Source organism: Miscanthus floridulus, chromosome 9 (assembly GCF_019320115.1).
Source record: "Miscanthus floridulus cultivar M001 chromosome 9, ASM1932011v1, whole genome shotgun sequence".
Taxonomy (NCBI): Eukaryota; Viridiplantae; Streptophyta; class Magnoliopsida; order Poales; family Poaceae; genus Miscanthus; species Miscanthus floridulus.
In genome coordinates this window covers 137,322,037-137,330,241 of record NC_089588.1, presented here as the reverse complement: position 1 = coordinate 137,330,241, position 8,205 = coordinate 137,322,037, and the positions used below count along the sequence as shown (strand labels likewise).

The following is an 8,205-nucleotide window of genomic DNA, read 5'->3' as shown; positions in this document are numbered from 1 at the left end:
GCTAGCTATCTTGTTAGTTATGCAGATTTAGAATTAGATTGCTAGTTAATCATGTTGATTCATGCTATATGTTTCCTGCTGCTTGTAGTTAACCTGCTGATTCATGCTATATAAAACACTAAATATGATTGTGCATACTAAGATTAGTGCTATTGACCGCACATTCTTTCTTGATTATATATATATTTTTTGCAGTCAGTTTACTTGGAAGAATGAGCATGAAGATGGACATGCCTGCTTTAACAATGTCATCTCGCTCGGTCAGTTCATAGTTCTTGAGGTTCAGTAACTTGCAACTAAATCCATCTACATGCTTTAATTCTGCACACATACTTCATTGATTATGTTAAACTTTGCCTTCAGCCCACATCAAAATTGAAGGGTGGCTCAAATCCTGAAAATGCGGAACATGAGAAATCCTGAAAATGTCGAACATGAGATGCTGTGACTGCCTTTTCTATTATCAAGTTTATTAGGATTTTGTGTCAAGTTGATGTCAAGTTGAGGTGTGGGAGCAAGTCCTGTGTTGTGAGAGATCTGTAGCAATTATGGTCAGGCAGGATAACATGAAGCCATTTTTGTCTAATGCAACTATGTGTTACAACAATTGGATAGGAAATTTTCCAAAATGAGATAAGCTTCTTGGTAGCTACTGATATTCAACATATTCCAAACTAGCCAATCAAACAAGGGAAAATTCCAAAATGAGATGAGCTTCTTAGTAATTAATAAAATCATAAGGTCATTCATTCTGTAGTCTCTAGTCTCTACCCTCAAATCGATAGTGCCAAGACTCACTACAACTGATGCAAATGCAGACAACTCTATTATCTAATTACTCACAAGCTGACACAATAGAGATGACACCATCTGACACAATTTACCCTTATAGAGTGCTAGTACACTGAATTTTATTTGAATAATCTTTCCTGCAACTGCAAGTGTACACTGATGATAATGCAAGCAAACACACTGGTATCCTCTTGTGTTGCGCAGCTGCATTTTGCATTATTCAGCAAGTACTTCTGCATAGTTATTTTTAGTATGTGATTTCTGCACAGTTTTTTTTGGGAGAAGAAATGACATGGTAAGATCAGGCACCATGTGACAAGACTGAATATTCTTATTCTTTGTGCTGGACAGACAATATTTTAAATCTGAACATTTTGGTTCTAAAGATAGGTTCTAGTGCACTATCTTGTTGAAGTTTTCTGAACTACAGTTAGAATAGTAAAGAGCTTACTATTATGCAGACAGAAAACAGTGCCAATCACCTTCTTGAACAGTTACTCATAGCAACTAATGTTGTAAAGGCATATTCGACTAGATGTGTATCCAGATGTGTAGTTTATTTGTCCTCACTGAGCTGTGCGTTATTACAAAAATGAAGCTGCTGCATAGTGCCATCCAAAATGTCGCAGATCTTCCCCTACTTCTGTAACACAACGGTGAGATCCCTGACTGCGTTGGCTCTTACTGTATGGTACAAAATTATTTTTGGTCTGGTGCAACTATTGTTATTTACATGCATCTGACCGAGGTGCTAGATACATGTTTTAATAGGACTATTTTAGTGTTCTATTTGTATCTGAACTGCAATTAGAAGATTCTACTTCTACACTTGCTGTGAAAGTATGATCTCTTGGCTACATCCATGACATATGATCTCATGAATGGTTCCATTTATCATTTTGGTTGTAGAGAGGGACCAGACATGTGCAGTAGCTGCTACATTGCCATCGGCCTGTTAAGAAGCAATAGTTACTTGACTTCTATTTCTTACATTTGGTTGTAGAGAGGGACCAGACATGTGCAGACCCTAGCTGATCGTGTGAAACAAGGGTTCTGGGTGAGCATATAAGATTAACAATTTCTTCACCTGCAGCTGCTTGTGCTCAAAATTGTCTTGCTGTACCAATATGTATCTTGCTTGTGCATGTGCTTAAAATAGAGATACCACTAGCTCTCATTATCTTCATCTGCATGTGAAAAGATTCTGTAGAACAAGTGGCTATTTTTGCTTGTTGGTTGTTGGCATGTGTGTTGCTGCTAGTAAGTCCTAGTTTATTTGTCTAGTGAATGAAACTATGCAGCTGCTGCCTTTTATTTGTTCAAAGTGTTTCAGTGGTTGTAAATAGATGCATGCTTGCTTCCTGTAAGGATTGGCGTCAGCAGTAGGCTGTTTTATTTATTTATGCTTGCCTCCTGGAATGATCCTATATATTTATTTTTGTTGTAGGGAGGGACTATAGATGGATCATCTCGTGCTTCAGCCAACCTGGACATGGACAACAGTGATGGCCATTGAGTTGTGCGATGGCAGGAAGTATTTTGTGAACCTGTAGTCTTTTTTTATCTACTATAGCTGATGGCAACAAAGTTCGAAGGCCATGCATGTGTCATGCTGGGTATTTTGTGCAAGGGAGGTATCTTGGTTGTGCATGAGCTGCTGCATATCTAGGCTGTGAAGCAAAATATGTGGATTCCATCACGCTTCAAGGCATGCATGCTAGTTGTCGAGTAGCAGCGACATGTTGCGTATTCACTGCGTGTGCTTGTGCAAATGTGGGTGCATACTGCCATAAAAAAGCAGATTGCTACCTGTAGACTTCCTAGGTCAAGGAATGTCGATTTCTTTTGGCTATCTTGTGCAGAAGTGGCTGCATACTGTCATGAGATAGCAGCTAGCTACTAGTTGTGTTGGGAGGATAGCATCTAATTGTAAGTTAGCACTTTTAACTTGTGCTGTCCCATTTAGGTCCCTAACTTGAAGGATGACTAGGAGGCACTAATTATTATAAAGCTTTGTATTCATGAACAACTTGAATGATGTTCTAAGATAATTGAATGTAATATTTATTACTTAAGCGTGGATGAATGGTTACATCAGTTGCTGTAATATTATTTTTTAGTGGCCGATTAGTTGCTGTGAACAGTAGAATAATAATGGCTAAATAATCAGTGATTTTGCCAGCCAAATGACTGGAAATATTTTCCCTGATGGTTGGACACTGACGGGAAAGTTTATTTCATGGCTGATAGTTGGCGAACCGACAGGAAAGTTATTTCATCCCTGACAGTGCTGCACTGACAGGGAAAGTTTGAAATTTCGCTGACAGTTCTCTGACCGACGGGAAAAGCTAAAAGTGTCCCTGATGTTTCTCGGCTGTCAGGGGAAATCTTCCCTGACGGCAGACTGAAAACCGACGCTGTATATCTTTCCTGACAGTTTCTGCCGTCAGTGACGGTTTTCCGTCAGGGAAACTCGACTTTCCGTGACGTTTTTCCGCTGACGGCTTATCCCTGACGGTAACCGTCACAGATGACCTTTCCTGACGGTTTTCGGTACTTTTCCTGATGGAAGAGACCGTCAGGAAAAACTGAGCTGGGGTACGCACAACATCAATTCTCCTTCCTCTCTGAGATGCCCCACCCTGCCACGAGCCGGGCCCCTCCCTGCCGGGAGACCCGCCCCCGATCGAGCATGCCCGCCCACCAGGAGCCTGCAGCTTTGGGGCAGATGTGCCCATGGCCACGCTCAGCCCCACCAGTGTCAGACGAAGTTGGGGCAAGCTGGATTTTTCAGCTTCAACATCTACTTTTTGCATGTGAGAGCGCATCTTCAGGAGATTGCGAGGGCAAGTTGTTTGCTGAGAACCGTTTGGTAGAGAAGTGGCAAAACAACTTTGTGAAACTGTACCAAAATCTCTACCAAACAGGCCCTCAGGAAGAAAGTTATAGCTCAACAAAAACAGTGAACCGCACTTGTAGTTCCAGTCTTGCACCTATTCAGGTGAGAGCCTCCTCTCTGAGTGACCCTAAAAAAGGAAAAAAAAAGTGAACTTGAGTCCGACAAGAAATGTACAGTTTACCTCATGTTCACAAACGAATCTTTCATTCTGCTTTTATAATGAAAATTTACGGCAAAACAAAAGAAAAAACTAACATTAAACGGCCGTGAAACAAGATTTACAGTACACCTTGAAAGAATCATACAAAGCCAAGTGGAGACGACGAACTGCGAATCAGCAAATTCCTTATTACTGGATCAAATTTTCAGTTCGTAGCCTCATACATCGCCATGCATGAAGATCTTCAGCTCGTAGCCTGCCATGCATACCTAGTACAGATACACATCGATCTCCACGACGCCTCCCTTGGCCAAGTCGTAGTCGAAGCTCCTGCTGAGCGCTTACCCCCGCGCGCCGCGGAACCGGCCGGTGCCGCCGACGATCACGGACTCGCGCACGGTCAGGTCGGTGTCGACCCTGCCGCTGACCACTAGCGAGCTGCCGGCGTGCTCGCCGGCCTCCATCACCAGGTGCATGCTCAGGGCGTTCACGGAGCCGCGGTCCGCCACGCGCACCATGAACCCCTGCGCCGTGCCCACGCGCGGGCTGCCGCGCTCGGGCCCCTCCGTGAGCGCCTTGTTGATCACGGCGACGTCGCCAAACCGGCGTGGGGCCGGGTCCGCGTCGCTGCTGCCGGTGGTGGTGGCGCTGGAGTTGGAGAGCGGCGGCCTTCCAGGCACGATGAGCGCGGCCGTCGGGTTCTCGCCGGTGTACTGGTCGTGCATGTAGAAGTGGAGGTGTGTTCCGGCGGTGAGGCCCCGCTGCTGCTGCGTGTGTCATGGCGGAAGTAGGTCGCTGCAGCGACGAGGATGGCGGAGGCGAGGAGGACTAGCTGTAGGGATCGTGCTAGCCGCCATGGGCCCATGGCCTGCTTTGCTATAAAAAAATGAAACAAAAATTTAGCTCGTCATGTCTCCGTTCAGTTAGATTGTGGATACGATTATATAAGGCAGTGTGGCATCAAAACGAATTCGTCAGAATTCTAGACTAAGACAACGACTGAATAATGGAGTCAAAACGAATTCGTCAGGAGGTTTGAGGTCCTAGTAGTTGGCCCCAATTCTTCGAGAAAATGTCACACCCACGTTTATGGCGTGCATTATCCATATTTGTGTGTGGATGGTAGTGAGCCGGAGATAAGGCTCCTGTGGACTGAATGAACTCGTTACTGTTCTACAAAATTTTGTTAAAAGTTTGCCAATACATATGTTTACAAGTGAGCATAGCTATCAGAGGTCCATCAAACAGCCAGTATATGTACACATGGCCTCCGTGTACGTACAAAGTCCAGAGGAAATATGTACACATGAATATACTCGTGACTGTCACGTGCAAAACATGTACGTACACGTGGCGTATACTTAACGTACGGAGTATAGTCTTGGCTCACCGACAGCAACTTACTACATGGATTGAGCCACTCTAGCTTGACCACCTCTATTATGAAGAAGCAAAGTTAAGGCGAATTAATCATAGATCAGTTGGTTGGGTTTCTTGTGGTGTAACCTGCACACCCGGGTTAGCATGGGTGCTCGCATTTTTCTGAATTTTTTTTCAGGATTTAACAGAGCTATGCTTTTGTGGTAGGCGACGTCCTCATCGATAGCGAGGCGCCTGTGGTGACTTTGTGAATCTCAAAATGTGCCATCTCAGTTCTTCGGAGGTGCTCATAAGGGTAGAGTTTGCGTAGTGTGTTCATAGGGGTGAGTGTGCGTGTGTGTGTTGTGGACGTCTACGTTGTACTGTATAATTCTAGAAAAAAAAGAAAGTTAAGGCTCTTCATATATGGAGAACCACCAAAGCAACAGGTTTATTAAAACTTACTCTCATTTGTGGCATGATAGAATTGGGAGCATAGGCGGTTTTTGTAAAACATGTTGTGAGCTGTTAGGATTTTTTTTCTTTCCATCTCTTATGATCAACACAACTAGAAGAAAGTAGAACACATAGACAAATAGAAGGGGGAACTATTCTTTTGTCTCTGAATATTGATGATCATAATGTAGAAGAACTCCCACCTATATGTAGTCCTGCTAAGGTCTAAGAATCCGGTAAGAGCTCAAGTAGAGTCCCAGGCGGCCCAAGTTTTTTTGTTTAATTTTATAATTTATGAAGTGCTCTAAAAGGTCAAAAAGAAAAAATAAATTAGCATTGACACACCTCCTATACTAGCGCAGCGGTTAAGTCTTAGAACTCTGTTGCCCGAGACCCGAGCTCGAACCCGAGGGCTATCAATTTTTTTTAATTTTTTATATATCACTTGCTGGTTTTCAAAATAAACTAACAGTGATAACCAGCATCACTATCGGTTTCGTCTCATCACTGTCGGTTTTTTGAAACCGATAGTGATGTTTATATATATATTAAAATATTTCTTTTATACACTGAATAAATAGAAGCATGTGTATTCCTATGTCGAAATGGCTTGAAATTTTTTTGGCAAGCATGTACACCCAAATTAAGACCCCACACAGGATCTTAGGTTTTTCTGATCAGTTTTTTTATTTATTATATTTTTCTGTGTGCTGAATGAGACAAAAGAGGGTGAATTTCATCTCGGACCCAATAGATTTTTTCATCAACCTCCACAAAATTCTTATCCCTAGGGCACATTAGAGCCTGTGTAAAACTTTGGCATCATTTCAGATCTTTTCGTGGGTAGACTCAGTTCAACCTATAATGAATCGGTGTCGTCGCGCGAAAATTCAATTAAACCTCAGAAAGTAGCAAACTATCTCCGAAAAATCCCAAACTAGGTGTTTCGTTCACACGTGGCACGTGCAAAGCCTAAAAAAAGTTTGAGACCAATACGACACCGAAATGCGTATGAACCATAGAAACCTTGATAACCTATGTGTATAGTTATGGTTCGATGAAAGGGCTCATGTACCTCTGTGAAGCATGTATACTTCACCTATGTCCAAATGGCTTGAAATTTTTTGGTAAGCATGTATACCCAAATTAAGGCCCCAAACAAGATCTGAGGTTTTTTCTGATCATTTTTTTATTAATATATTTTTCTCTGTGCTGAATGAGACAAAAGAGGGCGAATTACATCTTGGACCCAATAGATTTTTTCATCAACTTCCACAAAATTCTTATCCCTAGGGCACATTAGAGCCTGTGTAAAAGTTTGGCACCATTCTAGATCTTTTCGTGGGTAGACTTAGTTCAACCTATAATTAATCGGTGTCGTCGCGTAGAAATTCAATTAAACCTCAGAAAGTAGCAAACCATTTCTGGAAAATCCCAAACTTGGTGTTTCCTTCATACGTGGCACGTGCAAGCCTAAGAAAAAGTTTAAGACCAATACGACACCGGAATATATATTTCTAGTTGCCTAACAAATGTTACACGAATTTCATGCATGACAATAATTAAACACACAAGCAGTACAAATTAAAATTAAAACCCAATTAAACTATGACCTTGAAAACCTAGCTAAATAAACATTAATTACTATCGGAATCATTGCCGGGATCGATCGGGCTACGCACACTAACATGCCTCTGTAGCCATATATGGTAATTGATGTCACGGATTATGTATCTGCTTGTATCGATGAAGGTCAATACCCATATGAGTGCACTCTCTTGTGCCTCGTAATACCGAAAGAATGGCCGGCCATACATGTAACCTACTAAATGACTACTGCCCCTGTTAGTAATCCTTATGCAGTACTAGCGTCCTTCTAGAGTGAGTTGGCCAAGGTTTTCATTGCAGAAGTCCCAATCGTACCCGAGTTGCTCCATAGCTTGGTCTAGAACGGCCCACAAGCCACATGCAGCATAGGTAAGGTCCTGGAGCGCAATCTGCATGCGGAGAAAAAGAAAAAAAATTAGAGAATGTTATTACAATAATAAACAACAAATAACCACAACTCAGGTATAAGTGACTATTTTACCACATCCGCACGGTTGTAGCTCGCAAACCATTCGCTTGCTTGCAGGACGGGGATATCACCAGCATTCAAAGCAAGTGCCTTGAAGCACGAGAAATCAGGCACATCATAGCAAACACGTCGAAGTGCCTCTAAACAGATGCGCACGGCACTGAATTGGGCACTTATCACGTCAGAGCTCTGTCTTCCCGTCTCGTTGATATGGTTTCGATGATTTGCACCCCTCAAAAGGGATGGAAAAACTGAGTTCACACGTTCATAGTCGACCACTTGCATTAGATGCCGTGTTCTCGACGATGTCCGAGATAGAGAACCAGCTAAGTGTTGTTCATAGCCAATCTATTGGGGATATAGTCTGCGACATATATGTATGAAACCGTGATATTAAACTAAGTACACTTATTTGTTAGCATCAAAAAACAAAAGATGTTGGAAGATGTTTCATACAATAGT

General features: G+C 42.4%; 1 pseudogene; it reads right to left on the bottom strand.

The window, feature by feature from the left end:
* Positions 1-3,878: 3,878 nt before the first annotated feature.
* LOC136483054 (dirigent protein 1-like) lies at positions 3,879-5,038 on the bottom strand (annotated as a pseudogene).
* Between the last annotated feature and the right edge of the window lie 3,167 nt (positions 5,039-8,205).